The following is a 20606-nucleotide window of genomic DNA, read 5'->3' on the forward strand; positions in this document are numbered from 1 at the left end:
TACTTTAAAAATAATTGATGTATTTTGCATGTTGAATGGACCTTTGACCAATGCATGATTTTGTTGTTTTGTTTTGTATTGAAATTTGGAGTCTCTTTATTATAGTAGTTCAACCTACAACCTAACAAATCTAAAAAGACAATGTGAACAACTGCATTTATAATTATATAATTAGTTTTTTAAACTTTTTATTTTATATTAGAGTATGGTTGATTAACAATGTTGTGTTAGTTTCAGGTGTACAGCAAAGTGATTCTGTTATACATATACATGTATCTATTCTTTCTGCTCAGTATTATGTAACAACCTAAATGGGAAAATAATTTGAAAAAAAACTATGCATGATTTTGTAACATCATATATTGATTATTTGAAAAATATTTATTCATTGATTTATGCAGATCTTTATAATGTTGACACATTTTACTATTATAATATTAAAATTCACATTTGTTAATACCACCCTAAATCTCATCTCAAAAATATTTAAGTACTTGGAAGATATCGGTTTTACGGTGGTGGGTACAAGTTATCCATAACTCCATTTTTCACTAGAAAATCAAATTTTATAAACACAATAAATACTATGAGTTTTTTATCTTCAAGTGACAGGCTGACTTCACTCATTTTCAGGAATATGTCCACCAAATAATAAAGTCTTAATAATCACAGATTGACAATCATTCTTTCAAGTAAATATTGTGTTCCATGTAAAAAGTTGTTAGTTTAGTTGGCAACTCAATCACACAAGTGTTTTTTTTTTTGTTATAGTTTTTTTTGAGACAACCATCATTCTTCAGTACACAGCAGAAGTACTTTATTATATACTTTCCTTTTCATCGAACAATATATTTTAAAAATATTTACCAAAGGTTGAGATTTAATAAAAGTAATAAATTTTAATGTTTCATCAAGATCATTCTTAAGTGAAACTGGCTTTTGTTTTTACTGTGAGTGCATCGTGGTAAATAATACAATGAATGCTAGTATAGTTTACTGCCACTGACTTGATTGGTGCTACGATACCATGGGTTTTACCTCTCACTTCTTTTTGTACCAACATTGCAAATGACAACACAGTGAAAAAGGTAAACAATGTCTTAGTATTGTTATGAAAATAGTTTTTACCTCAAAGATTGTCTGAAATGATTTTGGGAAGTCCCAGGGTCCATGGACCATACTTTGAGAATCATTAGTGTAGTCCTAGGTAAATGTGTTTTTATACATATATCCAATTCACCAAGCACAATTTACCAAAATGATCCTTCTTTCTTCATTTCACTACAGTATCATCTTTGTCATAAGTAAGTTACTGTGTATGTGTGTCTGTTTCTTGGTTCTTTTCTCTGATCCATTAGTCAGTTTGTGCCAGTATCACACTGTCACAATTTCTATTTTTCTTATAATACATCTTGTTATCTGATAGTTCATGCCCTCAATATTTGCTTTCTTCTTCAAGCTATCCATGGCTGTTCTAAGTCCTTTGCATTTCCACTTGAGTTTTGGAATCAGGTTAATCATTTCCTCAAAAATTTGCTAATATATTTATTGTAATTTCATTGAATTTTTAGAAAAATTTGGAAGAATTGACACATTTACAGTATAGAATTCTCCAATCTAATGTGATATATTTCTCTAAATGTTTTAAAATTTATCTCCATAATGCGTTTTTAGATTTCAATATAGAGGACTTGTACATCTTTCATTTGAGGAAGTGCTAGATATTTGATTTTTATGCCTTGGGGTGCAATTTTTTATTTGTTTAAGATTTTAATTGTGGTAAAATGCACATAACATAAAACTCAACTTTTTGACAATTTTTAAGTATACAGTTCAGCAGTATTAAGAATATTCTCGGGGTGTTCTGAAAATGGCAAAAGAGTAAGACGCGGAAATCACCTTCCTCCCCACAGATACACCAGAAATACATCTACACGTGGAACAACTCCTACAGAACACCTACTGAATGCTGGCAGAAGACTTCAGACCTCCCAAAAGGCAAGAAACTCCCCACGTCCCTGGGTAGGGCAAAACAAAAAAAGAAAAAAACAGAGACAAAAGAATAGGGACGGGACCTGCACCAGTGGGAGGGAGCTGTGAAGGAGGAAAGGTTTCCACACACTAGGAAGCCCCTTTGCAGGCAGAAACTGCAGGTGGCGGAGGGGGGAACTTCGGAGCTGCAGAGGAGAGCAGAGCATCAGGGGTGCGGAGGGCAAAGCGGGGAGATTCCCGCACAGAGGATCAGTGCGGACTGGCACTCACCAGCCAGAGAGGCTTGTCTGCTCACCTGCTGGGGTGGGCGGGGCTGCGAGCTGAGGCTCGAGCTTGGGTTGGAGTGCAGGGAGAGGACTGGGGTTGACTGCGTGAAGACAGCCTGAAGGGGTTAGTGCACCATGGCTAGCTGGGAGGGAGTCCAGGAAAAGGTCTGGAGCTGCGGAAGAGGCAAGAGACTTTTTCTTCCCTCTTTGTTTCCTGGTGCGCGAGGAGAGGGGATTAAGAGCACTTGCTTAAAGGAACGCCAGAGACGGGCGTGAGCCGTGGCTAAAAGGGCAGACCCCAGAGACTAAAAGCGTGGAACACAGAGACAGGTGGGAGATGCTAAGGCTGCTGCTGCCACCACCAAGGGTCCTGTGTGTGAGCACAGGTCACTATCCACACCCCTCTTCTGGGGAGACTGTACAGCCCGCCACTGCCAGGTTCCCGGGCTCCAGGGCCAACTTCCCAGGGAGAACGCACGGCAGGCCTCAGGCTGGTGCAACATCATGCCGGCCTCTGCTGCCACAGGCATGCCCCACAATCCGTGCCCCTCCCTCCCCATGGCCTGAGTGAGCCAGAGCCCCCGAATCAGCGGCTTCTTTAACTCCGTCCTGTCGGAGCAAAAAACAGACGCCCTCCAGCGACCTACATGCAGAGGCAGGGCCAAATCCAAAGCTGAGTCCCTGGGAGCTGTGAGAACAAAGAAGAGAAAGGGAAATCTCTCCCAGCAGCCTCAGAAGCAGCGGATTAAAGCTCCACAATCAACCTGATGTACCCTGCATCTGTGGAATACATGAATAGACAACAAATCATCCCAAATTGAGGAGGTGGACTTTGAGAGCAAGATTTATGATTTTTTCCCCTTTTCCCCTTTTAGTGAGTGTGTATGTGTATGCTTCTGTGTGAGATTTTGTCTGTATAGCTTTCCTTCCACCATTTGTCCTATGGTTCTATCCATCCGTTTTTTTATTTTAATTTTTTTTCTTAATAATTAATTTTAATAATTTTATTTTACTTTATCTCCTTTCTTCCTTCCTTCCTTCCTTCCTTCCTTTCTTTCTTTCTTTCTTTCTTTCTTTCTTTCTTTCTTTCTTTCTTTCTTTCTTTCTTTCTTTCTTTCTTTCTTTCTTTCTTTCCTGCCTTCCCTCCTTTAGACAATGAATCATCCCAAATTGAGGAGGTGGAATTTGAGAGCAAGATTTATGATTTTTTCCAGTTTTCCTATTCTTGTGAGTGTGTATGTGTATGCTTCTGTGTGAGATTTTGTCTGTATAGCTTTGCTTCCACCATTTGTCCTAAGGTTCTATCGTTCCGTTTTTTTATTATTATTTTTTCTTAATAATTAGTTTTTTAATTTAATAACTTTATTATATTTTAATTTATTTTACTTTATCTTCTTTCTTTCTTTCTTTTTTTCCTTCCATCCCTCCTTCCTCCCTTCCTCCCTCCCTCCTCTTTCCTTCTTTTCTTCTTTCTTTCTTTCTTTCTTTCTTTCTTTCTTTCTTTCTTTCTTTCTTTCTTTCTTTCTTTCTTTCTTTATTCCTTCCTTCCCTCCTTCCTTCCTTCCTTTCTTTCTTTCTTTCTTCCTACTTCTACTAATTCTTTCTCTCTTCTTTTCTCCCTTTTATTCTGAGCCGTGTAGATGAAAGGCTCTTGGTGCTTCAGCCAGGAGTCACTGCTGTGCCTCTGAGGTAGGAGAGCCAACTTCAGGACACTGGTCAACAAGGGACCTCCCAGCTCCACATAAAATCAAAAGGCGAAAATCTCCCAGAGATCTCCATCTCAACACCAGCACCCAGCTTCACTCAACGACCAGCAAGCTACAGTGTTTGACAACCTATTACAAACAACTAGGAAAACGGGAACACAAACCCACCCATTAGCAGAGAGGCTGCCTAAAATCAAAACAACAAAACACCACCAGACGTGGACCTGCCCACCACAGAGACAAGATCCAGGCTCATCCACCAGAACACAGGCACTAGTTCCCTCCACCAGGAAGCATACAGAATCCACTGAATGAACCTTAGCCACTGGGGACACACATCAAAAACCACAGGAACTATGAACGTGTAGCCTGCAAAAAGGAGACCCCAAACACAGTAAGATAAGCAAAATGAGAAGACAGAAAAACACACAGCAGATGAAGGAGCAAGATAAAAATGCACCAGACCTAACAAATGAAGAGGAAATAGCAGTCTACTTGAAAAATAATTCAGAATAATGAAAGTAAAGATGATTCAAAATCCTGGAAATAAAATAGGAAAAATGAAGGAAACATTTAAAAAGGACCTAGAAGAACTAAATATGAAACAAACAATGATGAACAACACAATAAATGAAATTAAAAATACTCTAGATGGGAACAATAGCAGAATAACTGAGGCAGAAGAATGGATATGTGACCTGGAAGATAAAACAGTGGAAAAAAAATACTGCAGAGGAGAATAAAGAAAAAAGAATGAAAAGAACTGAGGACAGTCTCAGAGACCTCTGGGACAACATTAAACACACCAACATTCGAATTATAGGGGTTCCAGAAGAAGAAGAGAAAAAGAAAGGGACTGAGAAAATATTTGAAGAGATTATAGTTGAAAACTTCCCTAATATGGAAAAGGAAATAGTTATACAAGCTCAGGAAGCACAGAGAGTCCCATACAGGATAAATCCAAGGAAAAATACATCAAGACACATATTAAGCAAACTGCCAAAATTAAGTACAAAGAAAGAATATTAAAAGCAGCAAGGGAAAAACAACAAGTAACACACAAGGGAATCCCCATAAGGTTAACTACTGATCTTTCAGGAGAAACTCTGCAAGCCAGAAGGGAGTGGCAGGACATACTGAAAATGATGAAGGAGAAAAACCTGCAACCAAGATTAGTCTACCCAGCAAGGATCTCATTCAGATTTGATGGAGAAATTAAAACCTTTCCAGACAAGCAAAAGCTGAGAGAGTTCAACACCACCAAACCAGCTTTACAACAAATGCTAAAGGAACTTCTCTAGGCAAGAAACACAAGAGAAGGAAAAGACCTACAATAACGAACTCAAAACAATTTAGAAAATGGAAATAGGAACATACATATCGATAATTACCTTAAACGTAAATGAACTAAATGCTCCCACCAAAAGACACAGATTTTCTGAATGGATACAAAAACAAGACCCATATATGTGCTGTGTACAAGAGACCCACTACAGACATAGAGACACAAACAGACTGAAGTAAGGGGATGGAAAAAGATATTCCATGCTAATGGAAACCAAAAGAAAGCTGGAGTAGCAATTCTCATATCAGACAAAATAGACTTTAAAATGAAGACTATTAGAAGAGACAAAGAAGGACACTACATAATGATCAAGGGATCGATCCAAGAAGAAGATATAACAGTTGTAAATATTTCTGCACACAATATAGGAGCACCTCAAGACATAAGGCAAATACTAACAGCCATAAAAGGGGAAATCAACATTAAGACATTCATAGTAGGGGACTTTAACACCCCACTTTCACCCATGGACAGATCATCCAAAATGAAAATAAATAAGGAAACACAAGTGTTAAATGGTATATTAAACAAGATGGACTTAATTGATATTTATAGGACAGTCCATCCAAAAACAACAGAATACACATTTTTCTCAAGTGCTCATGGAACATTCTCCAGGACAGATCATATCTTGGGTCACAATTCAAGCCTTGGCAAATTTAAGAAAATTGAAATTGTATCAAGCGTCTTTTCTGATCACAACGCTATAAGACTAGATGTCAATTACAGGAAAAGATCTGTAAAAAAAAATCATGGAGGCTAAACAATACACTACTTAATAACAAAGTAATCACTGAAGAAATCAAAGAGGAAATCAAAAAATACCTAGAAACAAATGACAATGGAGACATGACGATGCAAAACTTACGGGATGCAGCAAAACCAGTTCTAAGAGGGAAGTTTATAGCAATACAATCCTACTTTAAGAAACAGGAAACATCTTGAATAAACAACCTAACCTTGCACCTAAAGCAATTAGAGAAAGAAGAACAAAAAAACCCCAAAGTTAGCAGAAGGAAAGAAATCATAAAAATCAGATCAGAAATAAATGAAAAAGAAATGAAGGAAACAATAGCAAAGATCAATAAAACTAAAAGCTGGTTCTTTGAGAAGATAAACAAAATAGATAAACCATTAGCCAGACTCATCAAGAAAAAAGGGAGAAGACTCAAATCAATAGAATTAGAAATGAAAACAGGAGAAGTAACAACTGACACTGCAGAAATACAAAAGATCATGAGAGTTTACTACAAGCAACTCTATGCCAATAAAAGGGACAACATGGAAGAAATGGACAAATTCTTAGAAATGCACAACTGCCAAGACTGACTCAGGAAGAAATAGTAAATATGAACAGACCCATCACAAGCACTGAAATTGAAACTGTGATTAAAAATCTTCCAACAAAAAAACCCAGGACCAGATGGCTTCACAGGCGAATTCTATCAAACATTTAGAGAAGAGGTAACACCTATCCTTCTCAAACTCTTCCAAAATATAGCAGAGGGAGGAAAACTCCCAAATTCATTCTATGAGGCCACCATCACCATGATACCAAAACCAGACTAGGATGTCACAAAGAAAGAAAACTACAGGCCAATATTACTGATGAACATAGATGCAAAAATCCTCAACAAAATACTAGAAAACAGAATCCAACAGCACATTAAAAGGATCATACACCATGACCAAGTGGGGTTTATTCCAGGAATGCAAGGATTCTTCAATATACACAAATCAATCAATGTGATAAAACATATTAACAAATTGAAGGAGAAAAAACGTATGATCATCTCAATAGATGCAGAGAAAGCTTTTGACAAAATTCCACACCCATCTATGATAAAAACCCTGTAGAAAGTAGGCATAGAGGGAACTTTCCTCAACATAATAAAGGACATATATGACAAACCCACAGCCAAAATCATCCTCAATGGTTAAAAACCGAAAGCATTTCCACTAAGATCAGGAACAAGACAAGGTTGCCCATTCTCACCACTCTTATTCAACATAATTTTGGAAGTTTTAGTCACAGCAATCAGATAAGAAAAGGAAATAAATGGAATCCAAATCAGAAAACAAGAAGTAAAGCTGTCACTATTTGCAGATGACATGATACTGTACATAGAGAATCCTAAAGATGCTACCAGAAAACTACTAGAGCTAATCAATGAATTTGGTAATGTAGCAGGATACAAAATTAAGTCACAGCGATCTCTGGGCTTCCTATACACTAATGATGAAAAATGTGGAAGTGAAATCAAGAAAACACTACGATTTACCACTGCAATAAAAAGAATAAAATATCTAGGAATAAGCCTACCTAAGGAGACAAAAGACTTGTATGCAGAAAATTATGACACTGTTGAAACAAATTAAAGATGATACAAATAGATGGAGAGATATACCATGTTCTTGGATTGGAAGAATCAACATTGTGAAAATGACTCTACTACCCAAAGCAATCTAAAGATTCAATGCAATCCCTATCAAACTACCACTAGCATTTTTCACAGAACTAGAACAACAAATTTCACAATTTGTATGGAAACACAAAAGACCCCGAATAGCCCAAGCAATCTTGAGAATGAATAACGGAGCTGGAGAAATCTGGCTCCCTGACTTCAGACTATACTGCAAAGCTACAGTAATCAAGACAGTATGGTACTGGCACAAAAACAGAAAGATAGATCAATGGAACAGGATAGAAAGCCCAGAGATAAACCCACGCACATATGGTCACCTTATCTTTGATAAAAGAGGCAGGAATGTACAGTGGAAAAAGGACAACCCCTTTAATAAGTGGTGCTAGAAAAACTGGACAGGTACATGTAAAAGTATGAGATTAGATCACTCCCTAACACCGTACACAAAAATAAGCTCAAAGTGGATTAAAGACCTAAATGTAAGGTCAAAAACTATCAAACTCTTAGAGGAAACATAGGCAGAACACTCTATGTCATAAATCACAGCAAGATCCTTTTTGACCCACCTCCTAGAGAAATGGAAATAAAAACAAAACAAAACAAAACAAAAACAAATGGCACCTAATGAAACTTCAAACTTTTGCACAGCAAAGGAAACCATAAACAAGACCAAAAGACAACCCTCAGAATGGGAGAAAATATTTGCAAATGAAGCAACTGACAAAGGATTAATTTCCAAAATTTACAAGCAGCTCATGCAGCTCAATAACAAAAAACAAACAACCCACAAAAAATGGGCAGAAGACCTAAACAGACATTTCTCCAAAGAAGATATACAGACTGCCAACAAACACATGAAAGAATGCTCAACATCATTAATCATTAGGGAAATGCAAATCAAAACTACAATGAAATATCATCTAAAACCAGTCAGAATGGCCATCATCAAAATATCTAGAAACAACAATTGCTGGAGAGGGTGTGGAGAAAAGGGAACACTCCTGCACTGCTGGTGGGAATGTGAATTGGTACAGCCACTATGGAGAACAGTATGGAGGTTCCTTAAATGACTACAAATAGAACTACCATATGACTCAGCAATCCCACTACTGGGCATATACCCTGAGAAAACCAAAATTCAAAAAGAGTCATGTACCAAAATGTTCATTGCAGCTCTATTTACAATAGCCTGGAGATGGAAACAACCTAAGTGCCCATCATCAGATGAATAGATAAGGAAGATGTGGCACATATATACAATGGAATATTACTCAGCCATAAAAGGAAACGAAATTGAGCTATTTGTAATGAGGTGGATAGACCTAGAGTCTGTCATACAGATTGAAGTAAGTCAGAAAGAGAAAGACAAATACCGTATGCTAACACATTTATATGGAATTTAAGAAAAAAATGTCATGAAGAACCTAGGGCTAAGACAGGAATAAAGACACAGACCTACTGGAGAACGGACTTGAGGATATGGGGAGGCGGAAGGATGATCTGTGACAAAGTGAGAGAGAGGCATGGACATATATACACTACAAAACGTAAGGTAGATAGCTAGTGGGAAGCAGCTGCATAGCACAGGCAGATCAGCTGCGTGCTTTGTGACCGCCTGGAGGGGTGGGATAGGGAGGGTGGGAGAGAGGAAGATGCAAGAGTGAAGAGATATGGGAACATATGTATATGTATAACTGATTCACTTTGTTATAAAGCAGAAACTAACACACCATTGTAAAGCAATTATACCCCAATATAGTCGTTAAAAAAAAAGAATATTCTCACTACTTGTGCAACCAGTCTCCTAAACTTTTACATCTTGCAAAATTCTACACCCACTAAACAACTCCCCATGAGCCCCTCTCACCAGCTCCTGGTAACTGCTATTCTACCTTCGATCTCTATGAATTTGATTATTCTATATAACTCATATTAGTGGATTTATACAATATATGTCCTTTTGTGTCAATTATCATAATGCCTTCAGATTTATTCACGTTGTATCATATATATCAGAATTCCATTCCTTTTTATGTTGGAATAATATTCCATTTTATGTATCCACCATCCTTTTTTTATCCATTTATCTTCTGATAGACATTTGCATTTTTCTACATTTTGATTATTGTGAATAATTCTACTCTGAATATTGGCATAAAATTATCTGAGTTCCTGCCTTCAATTCTTTGGGGTATATATCTAGGAGTGGAATTGTTGGATCATAAAGTAATTCTATGTTTAATTTTTTGAGGAACCATCAAACTGCTTTTCACAGTGCCTGCACCATTTTACATTCACTCAAGCAAAGTTGGATGCTACTTTTTTAAGAAGTGTGTTTCAATTTGTATGATGCTGGTGCATAGTCGGTTTTGAATTTTCTAGGTACATAATTATGTCATCTACAAGTAATTAGAGTTTTATTATTTGCTTTCCAAACCTTACACCTTTTATTTTTCTTTCCTCCTTAGTTTGGCTCTTAAAGCACAGTATTGAATAAAATTAGAGATAGTGGCCAGTTTTATTTCATTCCTGAGTTCAGTAGAAAAGTTTCCAATATTTCCTGATTGAGTATCTTATGCACTATAAAGTTTTTGTATCAATAGATTCTTTATGGTGAGCAGTATGTTCCCCCAAAGATATCTGTGCCTTATCTCTTACATTTGTGAATATATTGGATTATATGGCAAACGGATTATGCAGATGTAATTAAGACTACAGGTCTTAAATAGGGAGATTATCCAGGTTGGCCAAATATATCACATGAGCCCTTAATAGCAGTGTACTTTCTCAGTCTAGAGTTAGAAAAATAAGGTGGAAGAGGAAGCAGGAAATATGTTGCAGAGGAACTCAGAGAGAGTAAAATCATGAGAAGGGTTTACCACACCATTACACTGGGGCTATTTACAGGGACTAGACAGAGACCTCTAGGGGGTAAGGATAGCTTCCAGATGATAGTTTGCAAGGAAAAAGTTTATTATTATTGCACAAGTGAATTCTCCAAAAAAAAAAAAACGAATATTATCGAAAGCAGATTATTTCCCAGAGCCTCCAGTAAGAATACATCCATGACAATGTCTTAATTTCAGCCAAGTCCACCCAAATTTATGATCACAGAACATGTGAGATAATGAATTTGTGTTGCTTTAAGCTGCTAAAATCGTGGTAATTTTCTATGGCAGCAGTAGCTAACTAAAACATGTCCTTTATCACATTAAGAAAGTTTCCTTTTATTCTTTTTTTATATATATTTTTTAACATCTTTATTGGAGTAAAATTGCTTTATACTGGTGTGTTAGTTACTGCTGTATAACAAAGTGAATCAGCTATACATATACATACATCCCCATATATCCTCCCTCTGGCGTCTCCCTCCCACTCTCCCTATACCACCTGTCTAGGTGGACACAAAGCACCAAGCTGACCTCCCTGTTCTATGTGCATGCTTCCCACTAGCTATCTATTTTATGTTTCATAGTGTATATATGTCCATGCCACTATCTCACTTTCTCCCAGCTTACCTTACACCCCTCCCTGGGTCCTCAAATCCAATCGCTATGTCTGTGTCTTTATTCCTGTTCTGCCCCTAGGTTCTTCAGAAACATTTTTTTTTTTAGATTTCATATATATGTGTTAGCATACAGTATTTGTTTTTCTTTTTCTGACTTACTTCGTTCTGTAAGACAGTCTCTAGGTCCATGCAACTGGCTACAAGTAACTCAATTTTGTTTCATTTTATGGCTGAGTAATATTCCATTGTATATATTTGCCACGTCTTCTTTATCCATTCATCTGTTGATGGACGTGTAGGTTGCTTCCATGTTCTGGCTATTGTAAATAGAGCTGCAACGAATATTGCATGACTCGTTTTGAATTATGGTTTTATCAGGGTATATGCACAGTAGTCATTTTCCTGGGTTGTATTGTAGTTCTCTTTAGTTTTCTGAGGAACCTGCACACTGTTCTCCATAGTGGCTGTATCAATTTACATTCCCACCAACAGTGCAAGAGGGTTCCCTTTTCTCCACACCCTCTCCAGCATTTATTGTTTCTAGATTTTTTAGATGATGGTCATTTTGACTGGTGTGAGGTAATACCACATTGTGGTTTTGATTTGCATTTCTCTAATGATTAGTGATGTTGAGCATCCTTTCATGTGTTTGTTGGCAACCTGTATATCTTCTTTGGGGAAATGTCTATTTAGGTCTTCTGCCCATTTTTTGATTGGGTTGTTTGTTTTTTTGATATTGAGCTGCATGAGCTGCTTGTATATATTGGAGATGAATCCTTTGTCGGTTGCTTCATTTGCAAATATTTTCTCCCATTCTGAGGGTTGTCTTTTCATCTTTTTATGGTTTCCTTTGCTGTGCAAACGCTTTTAAGTTTCATTACATCCCATTTGTTTATATTTGTTTTTATTTCCATTTCTCTAGCAGGGGTGCCAAAAAGGATCTAGCTGTGATTTATGTGATAGAGTCTTCTGCCTATGTTTTCCTCTAAGAGTTTTGTAGTGTATGGCCTTACATTTAGGTCTTTAATCCATTTTGGGTTTATTTTTGTATATGCTGTTAGGGAATGTTCTAATATCATTCTTTTACCTGTAGCTGCCCAGTTTTCACAACACCACTTTTTGAAGTGGCTGTCTTTCCTCCATTGTATATTCGTGCCTCCTTTATCAAAAATAAGGTGACCATATGTGTGTGGGTTTATCTCTGGTCTTTCTATCCTGTTCCATTTATCTAAATTTCTATTTTGTGTCAGTACCATATTATCTTGATTACTGTAGCTTTGTAGTATAGTCTGAAGTCTAGGAGCCTGATTCCTCCATCTCCATTATTCTTTCTCAAGATTGCTTTGGCTACACAAGATTGCTTTGTCTTCTTTCTCTAATTGCTTTAGTTGTAAGGTAAAGTTATTTGAGAAGTTTCTTGTTTCTTGATGTAGGATTGTATTGCTATAAACTTCTGTCTTAGAACAGATTTTGCTGCATCCCATAGGTTTGGGGTCGTTGAGTTTTCACTGTCATTTGTATCTAGGTATTTCTTGATTTCCTCTTTGATTTATGCAATGATCTCTTGGTTATTAAATAGTGTATTGTTTAGCTTCCATGTGTTTGTATTCTTTACAGATTTTTTCCCTGTAATTTATATCTAGTCTCATAGCACTCTGGATGGAAAAGATACTTGATATGACTCAATTTTCTTAAATTTACCAAGGCTTGATTTGTGACCCAAGATATGATATATCCTGGAGAATATTCCATGAGCACTTGATAAGAAAGTGTATTCTGTTGTTTTTGGATGAAATGTCCTAAAAATATCAATTATTTCCATCATTCTTAATGTATCATTGAATGCTTGTGTTTCCTGTTTTATTTTCATTTTGGATGATGTGTCCATTTGTGAAAGTGGGTGTTATAGTCCCCTACTATGATTGTGTTACAGTCAATTTCCCCTTTTATGGCTCTTAGCATTTGCCTTATGTATTGAGGTGCTCCTATGTTGGGTGCATAAATATTTACAATTGTGATATCTTCTTCTTTCTTTGATCCCTTGATCATTATGTAGTGTTCTTCTTTGTCTCTTGTAATAATCTTTATTTTAAAGTCTATTTTTTTCTGATATGAGAATTGCTGCTCCACCTTTCCTTTGATTTCTATTTCCATGGAATATATTTTTCCATCCCCCCACTTTCAGTCTGTATGTGTCCTTAGGTCTGAAGTGGGTCTCCTGTAGATAGCATATATACAGGTCTTGTTTTTGTATCCATTCAGCCAGTCTATGTCTTTTGGTTGGAGCATTTAATCCATTTACATTTAATGTAGTTATCAATATGTATGCTCTTATTACCATTTTATTAATTGTTTTGGGTTTATTATTGTAGATCTTTTCTGTCTCTTGTTTTTCCTGGCTAGTGAAGTTCCTTTTGCATTTTTTGTAGAGCTGGTTTAGTGGTGCTGAATTCTCTTAGCTTTTGCTTATCTGTAAAGTTTTTAATTTCTCCATTGAATCTGCATGAGATCCTTGCTGTGTAGAGTAATCTTGGTTGTAGGTTTTTCCCTTTCATCAGTTTAAATATGTCTTGCCACTCCCTCTGGCTTGAACAGTTTCTGCTGAAAGATCAGCTGTTAACCTTATGGGATTCTTTTGTGTGTTATCTTTTGCTTTTCCCTTGCTGCTTTTAATATTTTTTGTTTGTATTTTATTTTTGAGGGTTTGATTAACATGTGTCTTGGCGTGTTTCTCCTTGGATTTATCCTGTATGGGAAACTCTGTGCTTCCTGGACTTGAATGAATATTTCTTTTCCCAGTTTAGGGAAGTGTTCATCTATAATTGTGTCAAATATTTTCTCAAACCCTTTCTTTTTCTCTTCTCCTTCTGGGACCCCTATAGTTCAAATGTTGGTGCGTTTAATGTTGTCCCAGTGGTCTCTGCGACTTTCCTCAAATCTTTTCATTCTTTTTTCTTTATTCTGCTCTGTGGTTGTTATTTCCACTGTTTTGTCTTCCTGATCACTTATCCGTTCTTCTGCCTCAATTATTCTTCTATTGATTCCTTCTAGAGAACTTTTAATTTCATTTATTGTGTTGTTATTAAGGTTTGTTTGCTCTTTAGTTCTTCTAAGTCCTTGTTAAATGCTTCTTTTATTTTTTCCATTCTATTTCCACGACTTTGAATCATCTTTACTATCATTGCTCTGAATTCTTTTTCAGGTAGACTGCCTATTTCCTCTTCATATGTTTTGTCTGGTGTGTTTTTACCTTGCTCCTTCATCTGCTGTGTATTTCTCTGTCTTCTCATTTTGCTTAACTTACTGTGTTGGTGTCTCTATTTTGCAGTCTGCAGCTTCATAGTTCCTGTTGTTTTTGTTGTCTGTTCCCAGTGGGCAAGGTTGGTTCAGTGGGTTGTGTAGGCTTTCTGGTGGAGAGGACTGGTGCCTGTGTTCTGGTGGATGAGACTGAATCTTGTCTTTCTGGTGGGAAGCACCGCCTAAGGTGGTGTGTTTTGTGTTCTCTGTGAACTTATTATGATTTTAGGCAGCCTCTCTGTTAATGGGTGAGGTTGTTCTCCTGTCTTGCTAGTTGTTTGGCATGGGATGTCCAGCACTGTAGCTTGCTTGTTGTTGAGTGGAATTGGGTTTTATTGTTGAGATGGAAAACTCTGGGAGACTTCTCGCCACCAAGAGGTCTCTGGTGGACCAATGTCCTGAACTCTGCTCTCCCACCTCAGAGCCTCAGGCCTGACACCTGGCCAGAGTACCAAGACCCTTTTGGGAATTCTGAGGTCTTCTGCCAGTGTTCAGTAGGTGTTCTGTAGCAGTTGTTCCACTTGTAGATGTAGTTTTGATGTATTTGTCTGGTGAAAGATGATCTCCATGTCTTACTCCTCTGCCATCTTGAAGGAGCCTCTTTTCTTTCTATTCTTAATTTAGTTGGAGTTTTATCATGTTGTTGAATTTTATCAAATGTTTTGTCTGCATTTGTCAAAGATGATCATATGAAGTATCCACATTTTTTTTCCTTTTAATATAACTGATTTTCTAGCACTAAAACACTCTTACATAACTAAAATAAGGTTCCGTGGAATATAATGTTTTATTCTTTTAATATGTCAATTATTTCAATTGCTAACATCTTGTTATTTTAACATCTATGTAAATGAGAAGACTGATATGTAATTTTCCTTTCCTCCCATGCTTATTTTAGAATATAGAATTGAGGTTATACTGTCCTTAACCCGCACATTGAGGAAGTGCTCCTTCTTGTGTTTTCTGGAAGTGTTTGTACAAAATTTGTGCTCCTTATTTCCCAAATATTTGGAAGCATTCATTAGGAAAGCCACGTGAGCCTAAATGTGTGTGCACGTGTATATGTGCATGTGCATATGGAAACTTTTAAAACAAAGTCACTTTCTTTAAAATAAAGCACAGTAAAAAGATTTTCAGCTCTATCAGCTTTGGTAGCTTATGTTTTTTGAGGAATATTCAATTTCATGTAAACTGTTAATGGCATCTACATAAAGTAGTTCCAGTAACCTCTCATTACCTTAAAATGTCTGTAGAATCTGTAGTGATGTCCTTGTTCTCTCTCCCTTTTATTTTCCTGAATAGTATTTCTAGAGATTTATCATTTCTATTAACGCATTTAAAGAACCAATATTTGATTTCACTGATTTTTCTCTATTTATTATCTGCTTTCTAATTCATTAATTCCTACTTTATCTTTACATTTTCCTTCCTTCTTCCTTTCTTATGCCTGACTTTTTTCTTGGTTCTTGATATAAATGCCTAAATCATTTATTCTCAGTCTTTCTTCTTTTCTAATAAAAGCACTCTGGGTAATAATTTTTTCTCTAAGCACATGACTTAGCTGCCACCCTCATGTTTTCTTTTGTCATACCATATTATTATAATTTCTTCCAAAATACTTTAGAACTTCTGTCTTGATTTCTGCTTTTCCCCATGGATTATTTAGAAATAAATTGCTCAATTTCCTGACAATGGGATTTTGTATAATTATTGCCTTCTTATTGAGTTTTAGCTTAATTCAATTATGGCCAGAAAATAAAATCTGAGTGATTTGATACTTTGAAATATATCAAGAGTTTCTTTTTGAGCCAGTGTGTGGACCATGTTAATAAATATTTTCTATACACATGAAAAGAACTGAATTCTGTCATTGTCAGGCACAGTGTTCTATATGTCAATTAGGTCAAATTAATTAACTGTGTAGTTCAAATTTTTATATCATTATCTTTTTCCTGCTATTCTAAGTTGAAATATATGTGAGAAAGACTACTACTATGATCATGGATTTTGTATATCTATTTTTATTTTTGTTAATTTCACTTTATATACCCTGGGGCTATGGTGTTTGCTAAATGAGGAGTTAGAGTTATGATATTTTCTTGTTATACTGACATTTTACCATTATGAATGCCTCTCTTTATCCCTAAGTTATTTTAACATTTACTATGTCCATTACAGTAAATCCCCAACATACAAACAAGTTCATAAGAGCATGTCTATTAGTCCAATTTGTTTGTAAGTCCAACAAAGTTAGGTTAGGTACCCAACTAACACAACCAGCTATATAGTATTGTACTGTAATAGGTTTATAATATTTTTCACACAAATAATACATAACACAAAAAATAAAGAAAACACTTTTAATCTTATAGTACAATACCTTGAAAAGTACAGTAGTACAGTACAACAGCTGGCATACAGGGGCTCACATTGAGTGAACATGAAAGAAGAGTTACTGACTGAAGGAGGGAGAGTAAGTGGGAGATGGTAGAGCTGAAGGATCATCAACAATAGGAGACAGAGGGCAAGTTGAAATTTCACTCATGCCTGACGTTGATGGCACAGGTTCTGGTTCCTTGCTGCATTCAATTCTATCTACCCTCTTGAATAAACGATCAAGTAATGTCTGGGTAGTAACTCTTAGCTCTTTTTTTTCCTCATCATAGATGACTTGTTAGCACTGGATTGCATTCTGAATGGTTGCTACAACATTTGTGTACCATTCTACGTATGGGTCCTGTGCCTCAAAAACTAACAATACCTCCTCAAATAAAGAAAATCCCCTTGCCATTTCCTGCATCATGAATCTCTTCAGTTCTTCAATTACTTCTTCTTCCTCTTGTCTCTCCTCATCCTTTCTCAGCCTCCAATTCTTGGTGTTTCTTAGCAGTACCAGCTACATCACTGCTGCTTTTAACACTTGCTTCTGGACATCCTGGGTTTGAAATAAAGATACCACACTACTGTACTCTATATGGTACTGTATAATAAAGTACACAAAAGAACAACCACTGGTAGAGGATGCACACACGTGACAATGTATGCCAGACATGGGAACTAACTTACATGATTGGATGTGCCTACACACGTTCATACCTTTGAAAATTTGCAACTTGAAGGTTCATATGTAGGGGACTTACTGTACTGGTATAGCTACACCAGATTACTTTTGGTTAGTGTTTACATGGCATATGATTTTCATTTATTTTTCTTTTAAATTTTTTCTATCCTTATATTTAAATTTTGTATCTTTTAAATAATATATGGTTGGATTTTATTTTTTTTATTTTTATTATTATTATTTTTTTGCAGTACGTGGGCCTCTCACTGTTGTGGCCTCTCCCGTTGTGGAGCACAGGCTCCAGACGCGCAGGCTCAGCAGCCATGGCTCATGGGCCCAGCCTCTCCAAGGCATGTGGGGTCTTCCCGGACTGGGGCACGAACCCGTGTCCCCTGCATCGGCAGGTGGACTCTCAGGCACTGTGCCACCAGGGAAGCCCAGGATTTTATCTTTTTAATCAATTCTAATAATCAATATTTTTACTTGGAATATTTTCACTCTTTTATTTAATGCCATTTCTATATAGTTGGGCTTATATTTATTTTCTTTGTATTAATTTTATAGTTGTTTATTATTTTACTATTCTAATAATTATCCTAAAGATAACAAGTCATATGCCTTACTTATCACACTTTTAAAAAATATTATTTTTACCACTTCCCTGATACTTACAGAAACTTAGAACATTTAAATCAATTTATATCCACTCTCAATTATGTTATTTTCCACATATATTTTAATTCCTCATAATATTGCTGTTATTGATACAAGTAAGTATTCATCACATTTTTTCCCGTCTCAGTGTTAAACATTTCATTCTGTGTGTTCATTTTCTATTTAACATTATTTTTCCTTTTTTCCAAAAGAGCCACCTTTAATTTTTCTTTTAGTGTGGAAAGGCTGTTGAAAAATTCTGTTTCTGTCTCTGAAAAATGAATTTATTGCACATTTATTTTTATTATGCTTATTTTTAAATTATTTTGTTCATTTTTTGACTTTTAACTTTAAAATAAAATGAAACAAAGAAAATCACATTAAACAAATATATACTATAAAACAAACATCCTTCTATAACCACCACCCAGCTCAAGAAATGAAATTCATTCAGTTACCCAAGTGCTCCCTCCATGTCCTCTATTTTCACTTCAGTCCCTACCCTCTCTCACAAAAAGGCCACCATTCTGAGTTTTATCGTAATTTATTACTTGCTTGGTTTTATCACCCCAGTTTGCATTCTTAGACATTACAGTTTAGCCATGCCAATTTTAAAAATATGTGATATGTGATAAAATATGAGAAATATTTTGTCTCTTACAATCAGTATATTCCCTCATCCTTTCTTTCTCTCCCTTACAATTTACTTGTTGAAGAACATGAACTATTAAAATTTTAGACTTTCCCACAGTATAGATTCCATTGATTGAACAGACATGATGTAGTCCAAAATATTCTTCTGTCCTCTCTATTTCCTGAAAATTGACAACTAGCTCCAAGGCTTGATCAGACTCATGTTCAAACTCTTCAGCAAGAATATAGGCAATACTGTGTTATTTTATCAGGAGTCACATAACACCTGTTTTTTTCTCTTTCTTTTTTTTTTTAGCAATGATTAATATACAAAGCATAAATCTCTTAATTCATTGGGAAGTAAAAAAATGGATATTTACTAATTCAATTATTTTGTGTTCATTTCTTTACTGTAAGAATTTCAAAAGGAGATACTTACCCTCATCAACTAATTGGTTATCAATTGGTAAAGTTTACATAGGAAAATCAGTATAAATACATGAGTCCCTCCACTTATTTACCCAATTTTCAAGAGAATGAATCAATTCTGGCATCCTCAATAGATAAAAAATCAGTATATCCTGTTTAATATAATTTGAAACTCAAGAGATTAAACACACTTCATAGATTTCCATCTTTGCTATATGTATCCTTACTGAAGTTTAAATTGTCTTTTCTTTGGCCAGTGAGGCCTATCCAAGTTATCTTCTAAGTCCTTTTGACATGACCCTAATAAGCATTGATAGTTTCCTTTCTATCTGGTATCTCAGAATGTTCCAGCTTCACCTTCTACATTTTCTCCCCCATACCTGGGATCAGTCATTTTCCCCAAAAAGGTCTGGTTACATTGAATAAAAAATTATATTTCAAGTTTACAATCTGAGTATACTAGGGATATTCATTGTTACTGGGTTTGTAATTATTTCTAGGCCTTTTCAGGGAACAAAGTGAGGATATATAAAGGGATGGATGGATGGATAGATAGATAGAACATTTATAAAATAAATAAAACATTTATAAATAAAATAAAATATAGAACATTTCTAAAATCCTATAATCTCCCTCATGTCCCCTTTCAATCTATATCTTCCAAGAGTTATCCACTGTTCTCCTGTCTATCACCATATGTACCCTTTTATATCTTATTTCTGCCAGTCATCATGTCTGTAAAAATCATCCATGTTGTGTGTAGTATTAGTTCATTCATTGAACTAATATTCCATTGTATAAATGTACTGCAATATATTCAACTGTTATTGGACATTACAGTATTTAAATTTCTTGGCTCTTTTCTATGCATGTGTTTTGGTGAACATAAACACTCCTATGGATATTTGCCCAAGAATGGAACTGGTGGGCCATATGATAGACATATTTTTATCTTTGATAGATTCTTCCAAACAGTTTCCCACATGGTTTTACCACTATACACTTCTACCAGTAACATATGAATGCTCAAGTTTCTCCACATCCTTGCTAACACTTGGTCTTTTTAGTCTTTCTAATTTTACCAATTCTGGTGTGTGTGTGTGTGTGTGTGTGTGTGTGCATGTTTGTGATATCTTTGTGTTTTAAATGCCATTTTCTTAATAAATAATAATTTTGAGCATCTTTTCATATGTCTATTGTCCATCTGGACCCTAAGCTTTAACTGGTAAAATTATCTGAAATTCTTTTTTGTCACCTGCCTTATCTTTTCACTCTCCATTCCCTGCATG

The sequence above is a fragment of the Delphinus delphis genome, chromosome X (assembly GCF_949987515.2).
Source record: "Delphinus delphis chromosome X, mDelDel1.2, whole genome shotgun sequence".
NCBI lineage: Eukaryota > Metazoa > Chordata > Mammalia > Artiodactyla > Delphinidae > Delphinus > Delphinus delphis.